The sequence below is a fragment of the Aethalodelphis obliquidens genome, unplaced genomic scaffold (genome assembly GCF_003676395.1).
Source record: "Aethalodelphis obliquidens isolate GAN/ISIS:26980383/991018 unplaced genomic scaffold, ASM367639v1 scaffold14, whole genome shotgun sequence".
Classification (NCBI taxonomy): domain Eukaryota; kingdom Metazoa; phylum Chordata; class Mammalia; order Artiodactyla; family Delphinidae; genus Aethalodelphis; species Aethalodelphis obliquidens.
In genome coordinates, this window is record NW_020837958.1 from 28,273,488 (window position 1) to 28,298,230 (window position 24,743).

A 24,743-nucleotide genomic window follows, 5' to 3' on the forward strand; every position below is an offset into this window, starting at 1 on the left:
GTCCTACCCGAAGAGTGGAAGGTGCCGATTGGCAAGGGCGGAGACCAGGCCGCGCCGGAGGGCTTGGAGGCGGGCGGTGTGGAGAGCTAACGCGTAGGAGCCCCGGGGAGGGTGAGCCAGGAGGGACGTGGCGCGCTGCGGAGCGGGCTGAGAAGCCGCGCCCCTTCCTTCTCTGGCTTTCATGGAGAGTCCTGTGGAGCAGGATTTGGGTGGGTGAGGTGCTTACCCGGGACGCGGACAAAAACCCAGGTATCTCCTCCCCTTCGGCCGCCGGTCCGCGCCGGCAGCTCCCGGACTGGTCAGAGACAGGCTGTTAGGCTCGTTTTCGCCCACAGGCCTCGCTTGGGTCTAACACCCCGGGCCTCCTCCATGGCGGGAATCTTCCTCATATTTGTAACCGCACCCACCCCCGTTTTGCTGGGCCCTGGGCCACTATGGCTTGATTGCTTTTATTTCACCTTGTCTCACACCCAGCTGCGGACATCTGTCTTTTCTTCACACCCTTCTCATGGAACTGAGACATCTACTCCACAACCCTCATTTTAAAGATAGGAAAACTCAGCTTCAAAGATATTAGTGGTCGAGGGTTAGAGAAGCTGTTGGAGCCTCAAGGCTGGTTTCAAAACTTAAGTCTGCCAAATAATGGCATCTTTCTCCGAGCCTTAGTTTTCTCCCTTGTGAAAAATAGTATATACCTCAGAGTTGTTAGTGAAGATTAGATAAGATTCCAGAAAACCAGTATAGAACCTGTTGCATATATGTTAGTAATGGTAGCTTCTTTTTTATCAGGAAGTAATAGAGAATAGTAGCTAAGTCACAAATTTGGAGCCAGACTGCCTATGTCAAACCAATTCCTTGTCTCGCAGCGTTACTTAAGTGCTCTGTGCCTCACTTTCTTTGTCTGTAAAATGAGAATAATAGTACCCTCCTCCTTACAGCATAAGTTAATAGAAAAGTGACAGGCATATAGTAAGTGCTCAGTAAATGTTAGCCCTTCTCACTTTAGTGGCTGAGCTACGGCTATAATTCAGGTCTCTGGATTCCAAGACCAGCAGTCTTTACTCTTACACACCTCTCATCTGTATACTTACAACAGTGCCTGGAGGTTAAGCTGTTTTGAAGGTTAAGGAGGAAACACTTGTCCATTTTCTTAAAATCTCAAACTATCTCCCTTATCATCATGAAAGTCCTAGAATGTTATGACTCTGCCTTCACTGAGGGTTTAATAGCAGAGACAAATGTGAGGAAAATAATCATATTCGGTTCTGATGGAGAGATTGAAAAGTGAAAACACTAGAGAAAGAAAGTATATTCAAGAGGTTATGGTATAGGAGGACTAAATTTCTATTTGAAAAACATGCGAAATACTAATACGGGGGTATTGGTTATGTACCATTAGTAAGCAATGTTACTGTTAGGTCAGGAGACAATACCATATCCCATCACTGTGGAAAACACTAAACTGTAAATACATCAAAGGCAGGAGCTATCTTCCACATTTTTATTACCCACTATCTACCAAAGGGCCAAGCACACTGTGCCTGATCTAGGCCCTAAAAATTGGGATAAACCCTTTAAGGGGAGACCCTGAAAGATCTTGTAATAATCTATCTAGATTATTTATCTAGATAAATATTATTTATTACTATTATCTAGTAATCCAGTGGAGAAGAAGAATGGAAAATGAGAAATTGGATTAGTCCAACAACACAATGAAAAGAAAAAAATAACACTAGCTTGGTGGCTGAGATGCTGGCAATATTCTCAGCAATATTCTGGGGTGAAAGAAGAAGAAAACAAGAAAGACAGGAAAACAAAGATGAAACAGCAAGACTCAGGATTAGGAGAGATCACTGAGGAAGGTATTTCAGAATGTCATGTGCCTGTAAAGCAGGCAACAGCATCTCTTATACTAGTAAAGACTATCTTGTGGTAGAGAAAAATAGGAATGTTGATAGTGAGCCCTGGAACTATGAGCTCATGTGAGGGACTTATAAGGAAATGTTATTACTTAAGAGGTAAAACCCCAAACTTGGAGAGGGAAAAAACAAGACTTTGGAGCCAGACCTGGGTCCCAGCCCTGCCTGGATTAAAAACTCAGTTGTCTTTATTAGTAGAGTATCTTCTGGCAAGTTACTTAACCTCTCTCCATAGCATAGCTTCCTCACCTATAACATGGAGGCAATAATAGTTCCCACCTCATAGACTTGTGAGGATTGAATGTGTTTATATTTGTAAAGCAGAGCAGTGCCTGGCACATAGTAAGTGCTATATTAATGTCTGATACAATATTAGTCTCAGTTTCTCCATCTGTAACCTGGGAGCATAATATTGAACTTACAGTAAGGGTTCAAAGGATGTATGTAAACTCTTAGAGAAGAGATGCTCAATAAATATTATTTCTCTGCCCCCTCCACCCCTGCAAGCCCCCAGCCTGTTACCTCTGAACTCCTCTCTGATTAACACTGCCACTGCCATCAAGGGGCTATTGCTCAACCTGGTCTAAGCAAGGATAAAATATCTTTGCTTGATTTTTCTTGGCTCAGAGGAAAAGCTCAAAATGAGTTTACTGGAGGCCAGGAGAAAATAAAAGGGAAACAACTCCAGAGAACCAGCTGATGTGAAGCCTGCCCCATACCTTGGTCTTCCAGGAAAAAAAAAAAAAAGGTGTCAGGGAGATTCTGGCTTTTTAACACTTCAATTTTCTCCTTCTCACTTCTAGGATCCCACAGGACATCACTTGGCCAAGTTCTTCACTGTGTTCAGAATGGGGGAGAGGGAGGCAGGAGTACTTACAAGAGACAGTAAGTAATCAGAAAGAGGAAAATCACAGTACACTGTACATGGGCACCAAGATGTAACAGTTTTATTACGATCTAGGTCAGTGGTCAGCAAACTAGGCCCTTGGGCCAAATCACCCAACTGCCTGTTTTTGTAAATAGTTTTATTGGAACACAGCCATTCTCAACAGCCACGCTCATTTGCCTATGTATTGTCTCTGATTGCTTTTGAATTACAAGGGCAAGGTTGAGTGGTTGTAATGGAGAATCTATGGCCCTCAAAGCCAAATATATTTACTACCTGACTCTTTACAAAAAAAAAATTGCTAACCTTTGATCTTGATAATTCACCCAGAATCATTTGTCAATATCCCGACCGCAAAAATGTTCACCTTCGTCAAATCCCCTAATCCATTGCTTCTCAAACTTTAATGTGCATACAGATTACCTGGGGGGTCTTATTAAAATGCAGATTCTGATTCAGTAGATCTACAATGAGGCCTGAGATTCTGCATTTCTAACAAACACTAGGGTGATACCCTAGTGTTGCAATACTAGCAGTACTAGCAATAGTCCCTAGATCAAACTTCATCCCATCAGCCTGCATTTCTAACAAACACTAGAGTGATACCCTAGTGTTGCAATACTAGCAATACTAGCAATACTAGCAGTATTGCTAGTTCCTAGATCAAACTTCATCACATCAGCCTTTTTTTTCTTTATTTTATTGAGATATAATTGACATATATCATTTATATTAGTTTCAAGTATACAACATAATGTTTCAATATTACATATTCAATATGTATATATTGCAAAATGATCACCACAATATGTCTAGTTAATGTCTATCACCACACATAGATACAATTGTTTTTTCTTGTGCTGAGACTTAAGATTTACTCTCTTTAGCAACTTTCAAATGTGAAATACAGTATTTCACACTACATAAAGGACCAGCTGTATAGCACAGGGAACTCTACTCAATACTCTGTAAGGACCTATATGGGAAAAGAATCTAAAAAAGATGGATATATGTATATGTATAACTGATTCACTTTGCTGTACACGTAAAACTAACACAACATTGTAAATCAACTATACTCCAATAAAAATTAAAGTAAAAACCTAATTAAACTTAAAAGCTTTTGCACAGCAAAGGAAACCATAAGACAACCATTAGAATAGGAGAAAATATTTGCAAGCAAAGCAACCTACAAGGGATGAATCTCCAAAATATACAAACATCACATGCAGCTCAATATCAAAAAAACAAACAACCCAATCAAAAAAATGGGCAGAAGATCTCAATAGACGTTTCTCCAAAGAAAACATACAAATGGTTAAAAAGCACGTGAAAAGATGCTTCAACATCACAAGTTATTAGAGAAATGCAAATCAGAACTACAATGAGGTATCACTCACACTGGTCAGAATGGCCACCATCAAAAAAATCTACAAATGATAAATGCTGGAGAGGGTGTGGAGAAAAGGGAACCCTCCTACACTGCTGGTGGGAATGTAAACCAGTATAACCACTATGGAGAATAGTATGGAGGTTCCTTAAAAAACTAAAAGTAGAGCTACCATATGATCCAGCAATCCCACTCCTTGGCATATATCCAGAGAAAACCATAATTCGAAAAGATACATGCACCCCAGTGTTCATTGCAGCACTATTTACAATAGCCAGGACATGGAAGCAACCTAAATGTCCGTCAACAGAGGAATGGATAAAGAAGATGTGGTACATATATACAATGGAATGTTACTCAGCCATAAAAAAGAACGAAATAATGCCACTTGCAGCAATATGGATGGACCTAGAGATTGTCATACTAAGTGAAGTAAGTCAGATGGAGAAAGACAAACATCATATGATATCACTTATATGTGGAATCTAAAAAAAGGGTACAAATGAACTTATCTACAAAACAGAAATAGAGTTACAGGTGTAGAAAATAAACTTACGGTTACCAGGGTATAAGGGGGGGAAGGGATAAATTGGAAGATTGGGATTGACATAAACACACTACTATATATAAAATAGATAACTAATAAGAACCTACTGTATAGCACAGGGAACTCTACTCAATACTCTGTAATGGCCTACATGGGAAGAAATCTAAAAAAGACTGGATACATGTATATGTATAACAGATTCACTTTGCTGTACATGTGAAACTAACACAACATTGTAAATCAACTATACCACAATTTAAAAATTGTTTTAATTAAATTAAAATATAATAAACCATATAGTCACCATGCTGTACTTTACATCCCTAGGATCATTTATTTTATAATTGGAAGTTTGTACCTTTTGACAACCTTCACCCATTTCACCCACTGTCCACCCACTGCCTCTGGCAACCACCAATCTGTTCTCTGTATCTATGAGTTCATGTTTTTATTTTTGCTTTTTAGATTCCATATATAGTGAGATCACATGGTATTTGTCTTTCTCTGACTTATTTCACTTAGCATAATGCCATCAGCATTCATCCGTGTTGTCACAAATGGCAGGACTTTCTTCTTTTTCTAATGGCTAAATAATATTCATATATATATATATATGCGCCAAGAGTGCAAAGTCTTTCAAGGAGAGAGACAGGTCAGCAGCAAAGAATGCTGCTGAGCAGTTGAATAAGATGAGGACAGAAAAGTGTCCACTCAAAGGAGAGCTTAATACTGTAAAAGCCATCTCAGAGGAGTGGTGGAGATTCCATCTTGCATATGCATATATATATATATATATAATTATATATATATTATGAAAATGTGATATAGATATATATCACATTTTCATTATCCATTCATTCACTGATGGACACTTAGGTTGCTTCTATGTCATGGTTATTGTAAATAATGCTGCAGTGAACACAGGGATGCAGGTATCTTTTCAAGTTAGGATTTTCATTTCCTTTGGATAAATATCCAGCAGTGGAATTGCTGGATCATATGGTAATTCTATTTTTAATTTTTTGAGGAAACTCCATACCGTGTTCCATAGTGGCTGTATGAACTTACATTCCCACCAACGGTGCACTAGGGTTCCCTTTTTTCCACATCCATATCAACACATTTCTTTTTTATTTTTTATTGAAGTACAGTTGATTTACAATGTTGCGTTGATTTCTGCTGTACAGCAAAGTGATTCAGTTACCCATACATATACATTCTTTTATGTATATATATATATCCTTTTCCATTATGGTTTATCATAGGATACTGAACCAACACTTATTTCTTGTCTTTTTGGTAACAGCCATTCTCACAGGTGTGAGGTGATATCTCATTATGGTTTTGATTTGCATTTCCCTGAAGATTAGTGATGTAGAGCACCTTTTCATGTACCTGTTGGCCATTTGAATATCTTCTTTGGAAAAATGTTTATTCCAGTCCTTTGCCCATTTTTAAATTGGATTATTTGGTTTTTTGTTATTGAGTTGTATGAGTTCTTTTTATTTTTGGATATTAACCCCTTATCAGATATAGGATTGGCAGATATTTTCCCCCATTCCATAGGTTGCCTTTTCATTTTGTTGATGTTCTACTTTGCAGTGCAAAAGCTTTTTAATTTGATGTAGTCCCTCTTGTTTATTTTTGCTTTTATTACCTTTGCTTTTGGTGTCAAATCCAAAAAAATCATCAACAAGATTGATGTTCAGGAACTTACCACCTATGTTGAAGTTCTTCTAGGAGTTTTATGGTTTCAGGTCTTATATTCATGTCTTTAATTCATTTTGAGTTAAATCCACAAACCACCATGATTCTGTAACCATTTGCTCTTTTTTCCCTCTGTAACAACAAAAGGCAATCCCTTTACCTGTACTCTGAATCCTGTTCCCCTCCCTCAGTTCTCAAGGGCTTCATTTCTCACTTGGTTATTCCCTTTCTTTCTTTTTTCATTAATCTTCCGTACCTGTTGAATCACACTGTAGGCATACAAACATGCTCTAGGAGTGTTTTTCATCTTTAGAAATTCCTTCCTTATGGATATATAAAAAGATATGATAGGGACGTCCCTGGCAGTCCTTGCCTTCCAACGCAGGCGGTGTGGGTTCGATCCCTGGTCAGGGAGCTAAGATCCCATATGCCTCACGGCCAAAACACCAAAACATAAAACAGAAGCAATATTGCAACAAATTCAATAAAGACTTTAAAAATAGTCCACATAAAAAATATTATATATGATAAAGCAAGCATAGTAAAATGTTAATGATAGAACTTAGTGAGATTTACTGTAATATTCTTTCAACTTCCGGCATGTTTAAAACTTTGATAGTAAAATATTTGAAATAAAATCCTTCCCTTGACCCCAAATCATCCTCCATCTTGTTTCTCTGCTTATTGTTTATTCAAATTCCTTTAAAAATTTCCTTTCTCTGCTTGCTCCCCTTCCTTTACTCTCAGCTTGTGCCCATCTGGCTTCCATCTCCACCACTCCTCTGAGATGGCTCTTACAGTATTAAGCTCTCCTTTGAGTGGACACTTGTCTGTCCTCATCGTATTCAACTGCTCAGCAACATTCTTTGCTGCTGACCTGCCTCTCTCCTTGAAACACTCTGCACTCTTGGCATCTGACACCACTCACTTCTAGTTTTCCTTCTACCTTTCTAGGTACTCCTTTTTTGGTCTCCTTTGCCAGCTTCTTCTCCATTACCCAACTTCTTAAAGTTGGAATGTCCCAAGGCTTGGTTCTGGGACCACTTCTCTGTCTACAGCCAATTTTTCCACCCAGGCTCTATTGGCATTTTATGTTGGACACTTCTTCACTGAGTAGAATTTCCCATGTATTTCAGGATGTTTTACAATCCTAGACCCTACCCACTAAATGCCAGTAGTGTCCCCCTTGTCCCCTTAGTCAGTGTGACGACCCAAATTGCCTCCAAACAGTCCCTAGAGAAGTGATATTTCTCAGGGTTAAAAACCATTTTGTCTCTTAGTAGGTGATGCCAGCCGATCTGTGACCTTAAATATCATATATATGCTAATTCTCAAGTATCTCAGGCCCAAACATCTCTTGTGAACTCGCTACCAACTATGCACCTGACATTTCCATTTGAATGGTCTATTATAGAAGCTCAATAAATATTTGATGAATGAATGATCTAATTAACTGTCTTAGCCCCGCTCCTATCGAAAACTAAATTCTTGATCTTTTCCTACCTGTTGTTCCCTGTGGTGGACATGGAGATGTGCTTACTTACATTCCCCTTCAAGGAAGAACTGCCTGCCCAGCTGTGACGAATGTGGTTAACTGACAGATTCCAGCTCTTACCTGTTTCAGGGTCCACCTCACCTTTAGAGCCAGTTACACTCTTCTTGGGGTATAACTAACGGCATACTGTTCTTGGGGAGGCTCCCAGCCAATGAATGAGCAAGGTGGTAGTACAAGGACCTAGTCCAACACAGAACTCTACTAACTAGCAGTCTGTGCTCTGGTACTCCCCACTGGGCTGGCAGAGACTTTGTCAGGTTTGCATCATGCTTGCAACCTCTCTCTATACAACTATGCTTCTGCCTCTTTTCCTTTTACAAGTGTTATTCCCTGAGAAACTTTTTGCACACCTAACTCTGTGTCAGCATCTGCTTCCCAGAGAACCTATTAGCACTCTATCTTTTTCATTTCAGTAAATGGAATGCACCTGTTGTTCAAGCCAAACCCTATGAGTCATTCCTGATTCTTAATGTTCCTTCATATTACATATCTAATTCATCAGCAAGTTCTGTTGACTCTACTCTGAAATACATAATCTACTTCCCTCTCTGCTGCTACCAACCCAGTCCAAGTCATCATTTCTCACTGGAATACTGCAGATAGCCTCTAAAGTAGTGTCCTACACCCACTCTGATCACCTATATTCCATTCTCCACACAGCAGTTGGGGTGATCTTTAAAACATAGCACTGCTCTACTTGAAAACAATGGCTTCTATTCCAAACTCCTTGCTCTATCTATCAAGCTTCTTCATGAGGTCTCCTAGCTCTCCATTCAACCTTATTTCTCACTACCATCCTTCTCAATCACTATACTCTAGCCATGTTGATTTTTTTGTTTGATTTTTAAATTTTATTTATTTTTTATACAGCAGGCTCCTATTACTTCTCTATTTTATACATATTAGTATATATATGTCCATCCCAATCTCCCAATTCATCCCACCACCACACCCCCACCCCACTTTCCCTCGGTGTCCATATGTTTGTTCTCTACATCTGTGTCTATTATTTCTGCCTTGCAAACTGATCATCTGCACCATTTTTCTAGATTCCACATATATGTGTTAATATATGATAATTGTTTTTCTTTCTGACGTACTTCACTCTGTGTGACAGTCTCTAGGTCCATCCACGACTCTACAAATGACCTGATTCCGTTCCTTTTTATGGCTGAGTAATATTCCATTGTATGTATGTACCACATCTTCTTTATCCATTTGTCTGTCAGTGGGCATTTAAGTTGTTTTCATGACCTGGCTATTGTAAATAGTGAGGCAATGAACATTTGGGTGCATGTGTCTTTTTGAGTTACGGTTTTCTCTGGGTATATGCCCAGTAGTGGGATTGCTGGGTCATACTATAATTCTATTTTTAGTTTTTTAAGGAAGCTCCATACTGTTCTCCATAGTGGCTGTATCAGTTTACATTCCCACCAACAGTACAGGAGGGTTCCCTTTTCTCCACACCCTCCCCAGCATTTGTTGTTTGTAGATTTTCTGATAATGCCCATTCTAACTGGTGTGAGGTGATACCTCATTGTAGTTTTGATTTACATTTCTCTAATAATTAATGATGTTGAGCAGCTTTTCATGTGCTTCTTGGCCATCTGTATGTCTTCTTTGGAGAAACGTCTATTTAGGTCTTCTGCCCATTTTTGAATTGGGTTGTTTGTTTTTTTAATATTGAGCTAAATGAGCTGTTTATATATTTTTGAGATTAATCCTTTGTCCGTCAATTCGTTTGCAAATATTTTCTCCCATTCTGAGGGTTGTCTTTTCATCTTGTTTATAGTTTCCTTTGCTGTGAAAAAGCTTTTAAGTTTCATTAGGTCCCATTTGTTTATTTTTGTTTTTATTTCCATTACTAGCAAGTGGGTCAAAAAAGATCTTGCTGTGATTTATGTCAAAGAGTGTTCTTCCTATGCTTTCCTTTAAGAGTTTTATAGTGTCCTGTCTTACATTTAGGTCTTTAATCCATTTTGAGTTTATTTTTGTGTATGGTGTTAGGGAATGTTCTAATTTCATTCTTTTACATGTAGCTATCCAGTTTTCCCAGTACTACTTATTAAGAGACTGTCTTTTCTCCATTGTATATCCTTGCCTCCTTTGTCATAGATTAGTTGACCATAGGTACGTGGGTTTATCTCTGGGCTTTCTATCCTGTTCCATTCATCTATATTTCTGCTTTTGTGTCTGTACCATATTGTCTTGATTACTGTAACTCTGTAGTATAGTTTGAAGTCAGGGAGCCTGATTCCTCCAGCTCCGTTTTTTTCCCTCAAGATTGCTTTGGCTATTAGGGGTCTTTTGTGTCTCCATACAAATTTTAAGATTTTTTTGTCCTAGTCTGTAAAAATTGCCATTGGTAATTTGATATGGATTGCATTGAATCTGTAGATTGCTTTGGGTAGTATAGTCATTTTCACAGTATTGATTCTTCCAATCGAAGAACATGGTATATCTCTCCATCTGTTTGTGTCATCTTTGATTTATTTCATCAGTGTCTTATGGTTTTCTGAGTACAGGTCTTTTACCTCCTTAGGTAGGTTTATTCCTAGGTATTTTATTCTTTTTGTTGCAATGGTGAATGGGATTGTTTCCTTAATTTCTCTTTCTGATCTTTCGTTCTTAGTGTATAGGAATGCAAGAGACTTCTGTGCATTAATTTTGTATCCTGCAACTTTACCAAATTCATTGATTAGCTCTAGTAGTTTTCTGGTGGCATCTTTAGGATTTTCTGTGTATAATATCATGTCATCTGCAAACAGTGACAGTTTTATGTCTTCTTTTCCAATTTGTATTCCTTTTATTTCTTTTTCTTCTCTGATTGCCGTGACTAGGACTTCCAAAACTATGTTTCATAATAGTGGTGAGAATGGACATCCTTGTCTTTTTCCTAATCTTAGAGGAAATGCTCTCAGATTTTCACCATTGAGAATGATGTTTGCTGTGCGTTTGTCATATGTGGCCTTTATTATGTTGAGTTAGGTTCCTTTAATGCCCACTTTCTGGAGAGTTTTTATCATCAATGGGTGTTGAATTTTGTCAAAAGCTTTTTCTGCATCTATTGAGATGATCATATGGTTTTTATACTTCAATATGCTAATATGGTGTATCACATTGATTGACTTGCATATAGTGAAGAATCCTTGCATCCCTGGGATAAATCCCACTTGATCATGGTGTATGATCCTTTTAATGTGTTGTTGGATTCTGTTTGCTAGTATTTTGCTGAGGATTTTTGCATCTATAGTAATCAGTGATATTGATCTATAATTTTCTTTTTTTGTAGTATCTTTGTCTGGTTTGGGTATCAGGGTGATGGTGGTCTTGGACTTTTGTTTTTTGGAAGATTTTTAATCACACTTTCAATTTCATTACTTGTGATTGGTCTGTTCGTATTTTCTGTTTCTTCCTGGTTCAGTCTTGCAAGGTTATAGCTTTCTAAGAATTTGTCCGTTTCTTCCTGGTCGTCCATTTTATTGGCATAGAGTTGCTTGTAGTAGTCTCTTATGATGCTTTGTATTTCTGCAGTGTCCATTGTAACCTCTTTTTCATTTCTAATCTTATTGATTTGAGTCCTCTCCCTCTTTTTCTTGATGAGTCTGGCTAAAGGGTTATCAGTTTTGTTTATCTTCTCAAAGAACCAGCTTTTAGTTTTATTGATCTTTGCTATTGTTTTCTTTGTTTCTATTTCATTTATTTCTGCTCTGATCTTTATGATTTCTTTCCTTCTACTAACTTTGGGTTTTGTTTGTTCTTCTTTCTCTAGTTCCTTTAGGTGTAAGGTTAGATTGTTTATTTGAGATTTTTCTTATTTCTTGAAGTAGGCTTGTATTGCTATAAACTTCCCTCTTAGAACTGCTTTTGCTGCATCCCATAGGTTTTGGATCATCGTGTTTTTGTTGTCATTTGTCTCTAGGTGTTGTTTGATTTCCTCTTTGATTTCTTCAGTGATCTCTTGGTTATTAAGTAGTGTATTTTTTAGCCTCATGTGTTTGTGTTTTTTACATTGTTTGCCCTGTAGTTTATTTCTAATCTCATAGCGCTGTGGTCAGAAAAGATGCTTGATATGATTTCAATTTTCTTAAATTTTCTGAGGCTTGATTTGTGACCCAAGATATGATCTATCCTGGAGAATGTTCCATGTGCACTTTAGAAGAAAATGTAATCTGCTGGTTTTGGATGGAATGTCCTATAATTATCAATTAAATCTATCTATTGTGTCATTTAAAGCTTGTTTTTCCTTATTAATTTTCAGTCTGGATGATATGTCCATTGGTGTAAGTGAGGTGTTAAAGTCCCCCACTATTATTGTGTTACTGTTGATTTCCTCTTTTAGAGCTGTTAGCAGTTGCCTTATGTATTGAGGTGCTCCTATGTTGGGTGCATATATATTTATAATTGTTATATCTTCTTCTTGGATTGATCCTTTGATCATTATGTAGTGTCCTTCTTTTTCTCTTGTCATAGTCTTTATTTTAACGTCTATTTTATCTGATATGTGTATTGCTACTCCAGGTTTCTTTTGATTTCCATTTGCATGGAATATCATTTTCCATCCCCTCACTTTCAGTCTGTATGTGTCCCTAGTTCTGAAGTGGGTCTCTTGTAGACAGCACATATATGGGTCTTGTTTTTGTATCCATTCAGTGAGCCTGTGTCTTTTGGTTGGAGCATTTAATCCATTCACATTTAAGGTGATTATCAATATATATGTTCCTATTACCATTTTCTTAATTGTTTTTTTTTTTTTAGTAGGTCCTTTTCTTCTCTTGTGTTTCCCACTTAGAGAAGTTCCCTTAGCATTTGTTGTAGAGGTGGTTTGGTGGTCCTGAATTCTCTTAGCTTTTCCTTGTCTGTAAAGCTTTTGATTTCTCCATCGAATCTGAATGAGTTCCTTGCCAGGTAGAGTAATCTTGGTTGTAGTTTCTTCCCTTTCATCACTTTAAGTATATCATGCCAGTCCCTTCTGGCTTGTAGAGTTTCTGCTGAGAAATCAGCCGTTAACCTTATGGAAGTTCCCTTGTATGTTATTTGTCATTTTTCCCTTGTTGCTTTCAATAATTTTCTTTGTCCTTAATTTTTGTCAGTTTGATTACTATATGTCTCAGCGTGTTTCTCCTTGGGTTTATCTTGCCTGGGACTCTCTGTGCTTCCTTAACTTGGGTGGCTATTTCCTTTCCCATGTTAGGGAAGTTTTTGACTGTCATCTCTTCAAATATTTTCTCAGTCCTTTCTCTCTCTCTTCTCCTTCTAGGACCCCTATAATGTGAATATTGTTGCGTTTAATGTTGTCCCAGAGGTCTCAGACTGTTTTCATTTCTTTTCATTCTTTTTTCTTTATTCTGTTCCACGGCAGTGAATTCCATCATTCTGTCTTCCAGGTCACTTATCCTTTCTTCTGCCACAGTTATTCTGATACTGATTCCTTCCACTGTATTTTTCATTTCAGTTATTGTATTGTTCATGTCTGTTTGTTCTTTAATTCTTCTAGGTGTTTGTTCTTTAATTCTTCTAGGTCTTTGTTAAACATTCCTTGCATCTTCTCAATCTTTGCCTCCATTCTTTTTCCAAGGACCTGGATCATCTTCACTATCATTATTCTGAATTCTTTTTCTGGGTGGTTGCCTATCTCCACTTCATTTAGTTGTTTTTCTGGGGTTTTATCTTGTTCCTTCATCTGGTACTTAGTCCTCTGCCTTTTCATTTTGTCTGTCTTTCTGTGGATGTGGTTTTTGTTCCACAGGTTGCAGACTTGTAGTTCTTTTTGCTTCTGCTCTAGCCATGTTGATTTTTTATTGTTGTTGTTCTTAGAAACCATTCCCAGCTAAGGCCTTTGCTCAAGTATACCCCCTTCGGTAGACCACTATTTCCCCTACATTTTACATGGCCGGATCCTTCTTCACTTGTACTCAGCTTGCCATTGCCTCAGAAAAACCCACTCTGACTACTCAACCTAAAGTAATTTTCCTCTCCTCCTTTCCATTATTCTCCATAATAATATGTATATATACATTTACATATATGTGAAATTCATTTACATATATAGGTATACATATATATGCACTTCTTTCCTTAATTGTTTTTTGTCTGTCTCTTTCACTAGACCAGAAGATCCATGAGAGTATAGACCATATTTGATTTGTTTTTCACCATTTACCCAGAGCCTAGCACAGTGTCTGATACATATAGTAGGCAATCAATACATATTTGTTGAATGAATGAGTGAATGAAAGGACAATCACCTAATTATCTTAGGTATTCATGTTGTTGGGGATGTTTTTTCTCAGTATTTTGACAAAGGGATTTGATTCTTGTTTTTATCTTTTTTTTCCTTTATAAGGAGAATGGAAATTGTGTCCTCTGCCTGCTGATATTAGTGATCATCACAAAGGAGACAAATATTAATAAGAGTAAATCAATAGACAGTAAAAACAATATCTAGATCCATGTTACAATGACAATAATTTAAAGAGTCCCATACTTTAAAAATTAGACTATCTCTACCCAAAAAGTTTTATAGCATCCTAAGAATGATAATTTTACTCCCACTTAGGAATCCTAAAAAAAAAAAAAAGAAGAAACTAGAAACAAAGTAGTATGAAGTATGTGTTCCATAGATTACAAGAATTTAGTGAGAAAAAAATTCAGTCATGCTGCCGTAAGGAATGTTATCAAATAAATATTGTGTGCTACATTCATAATTTTTGTTTCTGTTCAGCAAAAAACCTTATAATGTGCAATGACTGTAGTTATATAAATCTTATTCCCAATCACTAGATTTTCACTTTATGAAGTTAAAAAAAAGATAACCTCTCACTCCCCCTAAAGAATAAACAGTATATCCAGAAAGCAGAATCTCTTTAGGGATCTCCTATAAAACTTCACTATGATAGATGTTTGCCTGAAATACTTGGAAAACTGAATTTATACTTTTTACTCACTCTAACGAGATCTAAATCACAGTATTTACACATCCTTCTCTAACTTTTATGATCCTTTTTTTTTTTTAGAGAGATGTTTATTCAAGGCCTTTGCCCATTTTATTTTATTTTATTATTTATTTATTTTTGGCTCTGTTGGGTCTTTGTTGCTGCATGCGGGCTTTCTCTAGTTGTGGTGAGCAGGGGCTACTCTTTGTTGCGGTGTGTGGGCTTCTCATTGTCATGGCTTCTCTTGTTGCGGAGCACGGGCTCTAGGCGTGCGGGCTTCAGTAGTTGTGGCACCCGGGCTCTGTAGTTGTGGCTCATGGGCTCTAGAGCGGAGGCTCAGTAGTTGTGGCACACAGGCTTAGTTGCTCCGCAGCATGTGGGATCCTCCCAAACCAGGGCTCGAACCCATGTCCCCTGCATTGGCAGGTGGACTCTTAACCACTGCGCCACCAGGGAAGTCCCTATGATCCTTTTAATGTAGAAATTTTCTTATGACATCATGAAGTTTCCCAAGCAACCTCATGCTTTTGTGATGCCATACAGATTTTATCTTCCCACTTCCCATCCTATGTTGCAGTCCTGAATGAGGTTAATACATGATATCATGGGGCATGATACAAAGAAATAGGCAAATGATTGCAATGGTATGGAGGCATGGGTTGTCATTCCAAGGTGGTAGGGCAATTCATGAGGTCATAAAGGGTAGGGTGTGGCCAGGGAAATTCAAGAATGGAGGGGAAGATTGTTGGTATAGTTCATGTTATCACAAGAGAGGTTTTAAGCATAAAACTTGATGCTTAAAGGAATGGGCAAACTGCAATTACTAGAGGGTGGTACAAAATAGTTCTTCACAAGAGAAAGAGATTGAGTCCTTATTTGGGAATCCAGTAATGTCAGGAGACGGAACAGTCCTTCATTCCTTTAAGTATGATATCATAGAAAACTAAAAAAGTTAACCAACTGGTGCCCAGGGGTAGAATCAGACCCATAGACATGTTGTTTGACCTGCTTATAGGGTTGGGGTTTTTTCCAACTAGTTACCAAGTCACAAGTTCCCATAATAAAAATCAGCATTTCTGGCTTCTCTCTTGAAAATATTGGAGTTCTGACAGTCCTTAGCTTGTATTCCTACATGGCAACAACTGGCTGGAGCAAAGTAACAGCTTCCCTCTTTGGACAAGGCAGATACTTATTAGTTTACAATCCCACTTAGCCAGCTTTACTCATATTATCCACCTAGCACTTGTAGGCTTTTAAGTTTGTGACACTAGTTTGGGGAATTCCATATAACAAAGAGGTGAGTCAATGTTGTAGGAGGGGAAGGTAATCTATGACATAAGGTATAGAGACCTTGGAAAATTCATTGTGACAAGAGTAGAAGCAGCAGGATGTTTATATCCTGCCATTTTAATCCCAATAATATTCTTTCTGATTCTGCCACTCTGACCTCAGAGGATTTTGCCTCCATTATGCAGTCTATGTATTAATCAAGGAATTAAACTGGATCGATGGAATTTAATTCATAAGATACTTTCCTCCCAAATTCACTAATGTTGACATAATTTTTATTATATATTTGTATATTGTCGAGTGTCCTTTGTGTCAAACATCCATGGGTCAAGTTTAGAACAAATCTCATTATCCCTAAGTGGTATAAACCATTATGTCTCCAAAGAATAAGACATTCCATAGCATCATCAACTGTTTGTCCTTGGGGCATCCTATTCTCCTCACTGCCTGCATGCCTTGGCACAGACTGCTTCTTTTCTTGTAATGTTTTTCTCTCTCACTAAACTAGTCATTTTTCAAAGAACAGTAGAGAAATCACTTTCTCTAACTATACCTTCCTAGCATTAAAAAAAAAAATTCTGGGACTTCTGGGGTGGTGCAGCAGTTAAGACTCCATGCTTCCAATGAAGGGGGATCACGGGTTCAATCCCTGGTCGGGGAATTAAGATCCCACATGCCGCATGGCGTGGCCAAAAAAAAAAAAGAAAGAAAAGAAACAACTCGTTTATTAGGCTCTCATAGAATTTTGAAGATACCTTTATTAAAGAACTTATACCTTTATTTTAGAACTGCAGTAGTTTTTTTTAATTTATTAATCTTCTTGGGTAGAATTAAAGACGGTGACTTACTTAAAGGCAGTAGTTTCGTTTCTCCAGGGCCTAGCAATCTAAAGACATTTAATAAATGTGTTGAATGAATGGTCATAAGCAAGTATAGAAATCTACTAGGTCAAAAGGTTATGGGGGGGACTTCCCTGGTGGCGCAGTGGTTAAGACTCCGTGCGCCCAATGCAGGAGGCCCGGGTTCGATGCCTGGTCAGGGAACTAGATCCCACATGCGTGCTGCAACTAAGAGTTCTCATGCCACAACTAAGGAGCCGGCGAGCCATCAGAAACCAGGCCTTGGCCCTAATCTGGGTTAGTCAGGAGTTGTTTGGTTTCTACGTCAAGGTGGACTGGCACATAACTATGTTCTGAGTTGGACTGATCTCTTAGCTGAGGACATGTTTGTCTATCTGTGTCGACACAACTCTGGGTACAACATTATACTGAGATGGTACTGGCTGGGATTCTGGCTGGACTGTAAACTGGTTTCTGAACTGATGTGCTAGGATTGGTCAGTGCTTGCTTTGGCAGCACATATACTGAAATAGGATTGGTCAGCAGGTCTAATCTTGGATATGGGTTCCAGTTTAGTCTATGGATCAGTCTGGCACTTTCCTTGGCAATGGAATTAGCCCATAACTGAAATCATGAACTAAATAACAGGTGTGAGTTGATATCTCATTGTGGTTTTGATTTGCATTTCTCTGATGATTAATAACGTTGAGCACCTTTTCACGTACCTGTTGGTCATTTGTATGTTTTCTTTGGAGAAATATCTATTCAGAACCTTTGCCCATTATTTTATTGAAGTATGGTTGATTTACAATGTTGTATTAATTTCTGCTGTATAGCAAAGTGACAGTTATACATATATATACATTCTTTTCTGTATTCTTTTCCATTATGGTTTATCACAGGATATTGAATACAGTTCCGTATGCTGTACAGTAGGACCTTGTTTTTTATCCATTCTATATATAATAGTTTGCCCCTTTGCCCATTTTTTAATTGGGTTATTTGGTTTTTTGCTATTGAGTTTGATGAGTTCCTTATATTTTTTCAATATTAACCCCTTATCAGACATATGATTTGCAAATATTTTCTCCTACTCCATAGGTTGCCTTTTCATTTTGTTGATGGTTTTGTTTTCTGTGCAGAAGCTTTTTAGTTTGATGTAGTCCCACTTGTTTACTTTTGTGCTTATTGCCTTTGCATTTGGTGTTAAATCCAAAATATCTGTAAGCAGGTTTTAAACTCTAGTTTGTTAGTTTGCTTTTTGCCATGGAGCAAGTTAGTAATTCTGTTTTTGTTTTTGTTTTTGTTTTTTGCAGTACACGGGCCTCTCACTGTTGTGGCCTCTCCCATTGCGGAGCACAGGCTCCGGACGCGCAGGCTCAGCGACCATGGCTCACAGGCCCAGCCGCTCCGCGGCATGTGGGATCTTCCCGGACCGGGGCATGAACCCGTGTCCCCTGCATCGGCAGGCGGACTCTCAACCACTACGCCACCAGGGAAGCCCAAGTTAGTAATTCTGAAACTACCTTTTGTGCATTCTAAGACAGAGAAACTTAGTAAACATATGTGAATAATTTCTAGATTTCTCACTGTCAGAAATGAGTTCAAATATGGAAAGGAAGAAGGCTAGAATGAACCCTATGGTAATAGAGTGAAATTGAGGGAATCAGAATAAACTCAGGGTTCTATACAAATAGATGAATGGATGGCTGATTGGTAGTTAGTTCATTTCCTGGGTCCTCTGAAAAGCAGACATCAAGACAGGATTAAATGTGCAAGGAATTTATTAAGGGAAATGTCTTTGAGAGAGAAAATGGGTAGGGAGCCAGAGAAGGCTGGGAGATCTGTCAGACTGCAGTACAGCTCTGACCCTGAGTGAAGGATAGAAGGAAGGAAGGAAGGGAGGAAAGAAGGGAAGAAGGGAGGAAAGAGGGAAGAAGGAAGGAAAGAAGGAAAGGAGAGAGGAAGGGAGGGAAGGAGGAAGGAAAGACAGGAGGGAGGGAGGGAGGGAGGGATAAAGGGAGGAAGGGAGGAAGGGGGGAATGCTTAGACAGCCATGCAGCTCTAAGAAAACTTTTCCAGGCCATCAGGTAGCCTTCCAGCTGAAGTCTCCATAAGAAGAGTAACAAGTCTCCCAGGAAGGGGCCTACCTTAGTATCCTTGCTGTGCTCAGTCACTGGCTAGGGAAGCATGGCCTTGGCACAAACATAAGGATGAATTTCCAAGCACAACAGCAGAGGCCTACAGTCAATTATGGTCCCTGGAGTCAGAGACCTGAGAGCTCATAGCTGCCATAGTCCACCTATTGTGCCATGCAGACCTACACTGTACAGGGAGCACCTCCTCCATGCTGCCCGTGGGCCTCTCTTTCTGAGGGGAAACTTGCTTCCTGAGGGAGGTGTGTTGGAAGAGCTACAGCCTCTATTGCTGCATTTGATCTGAAGGCTTCATTTAGAACGCATCCTCTCCTTCCTCCACTATGCATTCTTTTTTTTTTTTTTTTTTTTTTTTTGCGGTAAGCAGGCCTCTCACTGTTGTGGCCTCTCCCGTTGTGGAGCACAGGCTCTGGACGCGCAGGCCCAGTGGCCATGGCTCACAGGCCCAGCTGCTCCGTGGCATGTGGGATATTCCGGACCGGGGCACGAACCCGTGTCCCCTGCATCGGCAGGCGGACTCTCAACCACTGCGCCACCAGGGAAGCCCATATGCATTCTTTTTAAAAAAAAAAAAACTTTATTGTAGTATAATTGCTTCACAATACTATATTAATTTCTGTTGTACACCAAAGTGAATCAGCCATATGCATACATATGTCCCCATATCCCCTCCCTCTTGAGCCTCCCTCGCATCCTCCCTATCCCCCCTCTGTAGGTCATTGCAAAGCACCGAACTTATCTCCCTGTGCTATACTGCTGCTTCCCACTAGCTATTTTACATTCAGTAGTGTATATATGTCGATGCTAGTCTCACTTTGCCCCAGCTTCCCCCTCTCCTAACCATGTCCTCAAGTCCATTCTCTTCGTCTACATCTTTATTCCTGCCCTGCCACTAGGTTCATCAGTACCATTTTTTTTTTTTAGATCCCATTTATATGTGTTAGCATACAGTATTTGTTTTTCTCTTTCTGACTTACTACACTCTGTATGACCATCTCTAGGTCCATCCACCTCACTACAGATAACTCAATTTTGTTTCTTTTTATGGCTGAGTAATATTCCATTGTATATATATGTGCCACATCTTTATCCATTCATCTGTCGATGGACATTTAGGTTGGTTCCATGTCCTGGCTACTGTAAATAGTGCTGCAATGACATTGTGGTACATGTCTCTTTTTGAATTGTGGTTTTCTCAGGGTATATGCCCAGTAGCGGGATTGCTGGGTCATATGGTAGTTCTACTTTTAGTTTTTTAAGGAACCTCCATACTGTTCTCCATAATGGCTGTATCAGTTTACATTCCCACCACCAGTGCAGGAGGGCTCCCTTTTCACCACACCCTTTCCAGCATTTATTGTTTCTAGAGTTTTTGATAATGGCCATTCTGACCAGTGTGAGGTGATTCCTCATTGTAGTTTTGATTTGCATTTCTCTAATAATTAGTGATGCTGAGCATCTTTTCATATGCCTCTTGGCCATCTGTATGTCTTCTTTGGTGAAATGTCTATTTAGGTCTTCTGCCTATTTTTTAATTGAATTGTTTGTTTTTTTGATATTGAGCTCCATGAGCTGTTTGTATATTTTGGAGATTAACCCTTTGTCTGTTGTTTCGTTTGCAAATATTTTCTCCCATTCTGAGGGTTGTCTTTTCATCTTGCTTATGGTTTCCACTATGTATTCTAAATCCCCCTCACCCTCAGCTACTACCCCAGCAGATCAGCATGGCTTACCTGATAGTGCAACTCAAACTTTTATGTCTGAGGGGTCTGAACCTATTGATAATCATACCCTTCTCAGTCCAGGTTTGCTACATGTAACCATTCATAGTTATAATGGATCAAAAGAATTCCAGGAGGTGCTCAAGTGGATAGAAGAGGCCTGATGTACTCAACTTGCCACAAAGTGGCTGACTGCTCTCTTGGAGGAATAATTTCATAAAAGCAAGCTGTTCAAGACAGAGTGAACTTCACTAAAGCACTCACCAATTTCATAGCTTCTTTTCAAACTCAGGTAGTATAAATCGAGGTGCTATGGTCTAAATGATCACTCCCCCCTCCAAAAATTCATATGTTAAAAACCTAACCCCCAAAGATGATAATATATTAAGAGATGGGAACTCTGGGAGTTGCTTAGAATGGGATAAGTGCCTTATAAAAGAGACTCCACAGAGATCCCTGGCCCCTTCCACCATGTGAGGACACAGGGAGAAGGTGCCTGCTAATGAACCAGAAAGAGGGCCATCACCAGAAAGTGACCATGCTGGCACCTTGATCTTGGACTTTCCAGCCTCTAGAGCTGTGAGCAATAAATTTCTGTTGTTTGTAAGCTACCCAGTCTGTGGTATTTTGTTATAACAGCCAAATGCACAGGCAAATAAAATTAACTTTTAAGTTTTGCCTATCATTATGCTCTTTAATATTCTGGAACAAACTGACACTCTACTGAAGTTTAGGACAGTGGTTCTCTCTTGGATCCATGAGATCACAGCTATTTCATAATAATACTAAGATGTTATTTATGTTAACATCAACGGAGTCATCATTGCTAACTTTAAATAAATCAATAAAAAGGTCTTTAAATTTTCTTTGGTTCCATTTCCAATGTAAGTGTTAAGAAATCTGGAGATGAGAAAACCAGAGGATTTCTGCTTTAGGACAAAAGGTTTTTTTTTTCCCCCTTGGAAAAAAAAAAAAAGACATACATAGTTTTATTTCTCTATGACTGTTGCTCCTGGAATAGTCTCAGCCATTTATGTTGGATTACCTTTAACCAAAGCAACTAACTTCTGTTGTACAGAGAAAACTGGCGGATGGATAAATGAGAATTGCTTGTTGTACAGGAGCACTTTAGCAGACTAGCAAAGCTCATGAACACATATACTACACCTTTCTACAGCCACATACATCTCTTTCAGCTTCTTAAAGTGGCAAAGAGAACATGTTTATTACCATGACCCAAGTTATAGCCTCTCTATAACACATAAAAGTAAGAAGCAGGGCTTCCCTGGTGGCGCAGTGGTTGCGAGTCCGCCTGCCAATGCAGGGGACACGGGTTTGTGCCTCAGTCCGGGAAGATCCCCCATGCCACGGAGCAGCTGGGCCCGTGAGCCATGGCCGCTGAGCCTGTGCGATCGGAGCCTGTGCTCCGCAACGGGAGAGGCCACAACAGTGAGAGGCCCGCGTACTGCAAAAAAAAAAAAAAAAAGTAAGAAGCAAAACTATGTATACTTAAAACTATGCTTAGTAATAATCAACAATACAGTATTCTACATTACTTAGAAGTTATCTAGGTATTCAATGATTATCTAGTAATTAACCTAATATCAGTCCAATGTTGGGGTTTTTTTTGTTTTTTGTTTTTGTTTTTGGCCAAGCCACTCAGCTTGTGGGCTCTTAGTTCCCTGACCAGGGATTGAACCCATGCCGCCCTGCAGTGGAAGTACAGAGTCCTAACCACTGGACTGTCAGGGAATTCCCAGTCCAATGTTTTAAGTTAAAGAACTTGAAAATTAACTTCAGGTTACTACAAAACATACATACTACAAAATATAATTATTATTGAAATAAAAATGTTGTCAGTATAGTGATTCAATTTAGTTGAGCACAAATTTACATTTCATAATCTTAAATATTGTTAATGCCCTTCAGCCAAAGACCACCAGGAACACTCCTGTAGTTGAACAAGTTTGGTTTTGTACCAGGAGAGAACATACACCATAGGGAACTGTGGGGTGGCTCAGTAATAGGATGTTAGAAAGGACTTATACAACTAGGGGTTTGGTTGGGTGATTTTGGAGAAGGTATAGGAAGAGAGGGTTTACTCTAGGCGAAAGCAGGGACAGTCTATGATTATCTCGATACATCTTATTCATAGGGAAGGCACACTAATGCAAGCGTAGAGCTATAATTGGTAAAGCAGTATGAGTCACATACTAGCTGGTCTAGAGAGATATTTGGTATTTTATGGCTTGGACAATGTTCTTGTTTTGTCTATGTTCAGACATGATTACTGGAGTGAGCTCGTTTTTGTAATAATCTGTCATGGTCACAGAGTGGCCTTGTCTGATGTTGATGTTCTGTGAAATAGTTCATGTCCAACAGGAGAACATTAAGACCTAGCTGTGAGTGACAAGCCAGCTCATAGCAACACCAAGGCCCAGCAGAAGATAGCACCAGGCCAGCTCCTGGATGTCAGGGTCTGCTTTTTTTCTTTATTAACATTATGTAGAAGTAATGTTAGCTTATTTGGTCAGTAAACCTCCATACGTTTAGGAAAAACAAATACAAATAGAACAAAATGTAGATTTGTATTATACTTAACACTGATAAATCAGAGAAGAGATAGCTATTTCTCAAAACCAAAATTGTTAAATGAGTCTTGAAGGGGTTCAGAACATGCCGCCTCAAAATATGCTGATTTGGCCTACTGATTATTTTGAGCTAAAGGCACTTGTAAAACAGCAGATGCAAGAAGGGCACTCTGACCTCCCCTTTCTTCTTGAAAGCAAGAGGTAAAACTCCCATGTGAAAGATGCCCTCTTTGCCCCTGGAAGAAAAGGACGTTCTTATCACCAGAGACAGGGAATGGAGGCCACAAAGAATCTGTACCTTGTTAGAAGAACCCTATTTTCCTTGAGCCTCCCCATATATTCTGTTAGAATTTTTTTAGTTTAGCACATTTAAAGTATTAGATGCTTGGTCTCCTTATTTTAAGAGAATTTGAGGAATATTTGATTTACGTGTGTGCTTAGTTATCTCTATAAGCCAATCAGAGCAGAGCTCCTTTAATTTAGAAGTCCTTATAATCTTATTTATTTATTTTTAAAATTGTTATTTATTTATTTATGGCTGCATTGGGTCTTCGTTGCTGCATGCGGGCTTTCTCTAGTTGTGGCGAACAGGGGCTACTCTTCATGGCAGTGCGTGGGCTTCTCATTGTGGTGGCTTCTCTTGTTGCAGAGCATGGGCTTTAGGTATGCAGGCTTCAGTAGTTGTGGCACACGGACTCTAGAGCGCAGGCTCAGTAGTTGTGGCACAAGGGCTTAGTTGCTCCGTGGCATGTGGGATCTTCCTGGACCAAGGATCAAACCCGTGTCCCCTACATTGGCAGGCGGATTCTTAACCACTGCACCACTAGGAAAGTCCGTATAATCTAATTTATTAATATCATCTAGAGATAGGTAGACATTCTGCAACTGAGTCCCCCTAAAGCCGAGTTCCTTTACCCAATTTTCGATTTTCTTTCCATCCCAAATTTTATTTCCTTTCTTTCTTCTCTGACCTCAATCCTGTGCTAACTAAACACTAATCAACCAGAGTCAGATAAGTAAAACTGATGTTGTTGATAACATCATTAATGTACTAAAATTGCTGTTGTAGATATTATTATTAACTTAAACAAACTCAGGTGGTTTCTCCAGGGCAAGATGAGCTAATAGGCCTCTGAGCCATGGACCACTTGGCCAGAGAATCACAAACCAGAGACATCCTGATTCCCAAAACTACAATTAAGAAATG

At 39.0% G+C, this 24,743-nt stretch overlaps 1 long non-coding RNA gene across 1 annotated transcript; it reads left to right on the forward strand.

Annotated features, from left to right (window-relative positions):
* The first annotated feature begins 148 nt into the window (after positions 1-148).
* LOC113624959 (uncharacterized) lies at positions 149-18,432 on the forward strand. Its single transcript, XR_003434521.1, has 3 exons — positions 149-249; positions 2,723-2,804; positions 18,385-18,432. It is a non-coding gene; the product is annotated as an uncharacterized LOC113624959 (long non-coding RNA).
* Positions 18,433-24,743: the final 6,311 nt, after the last annotated feature.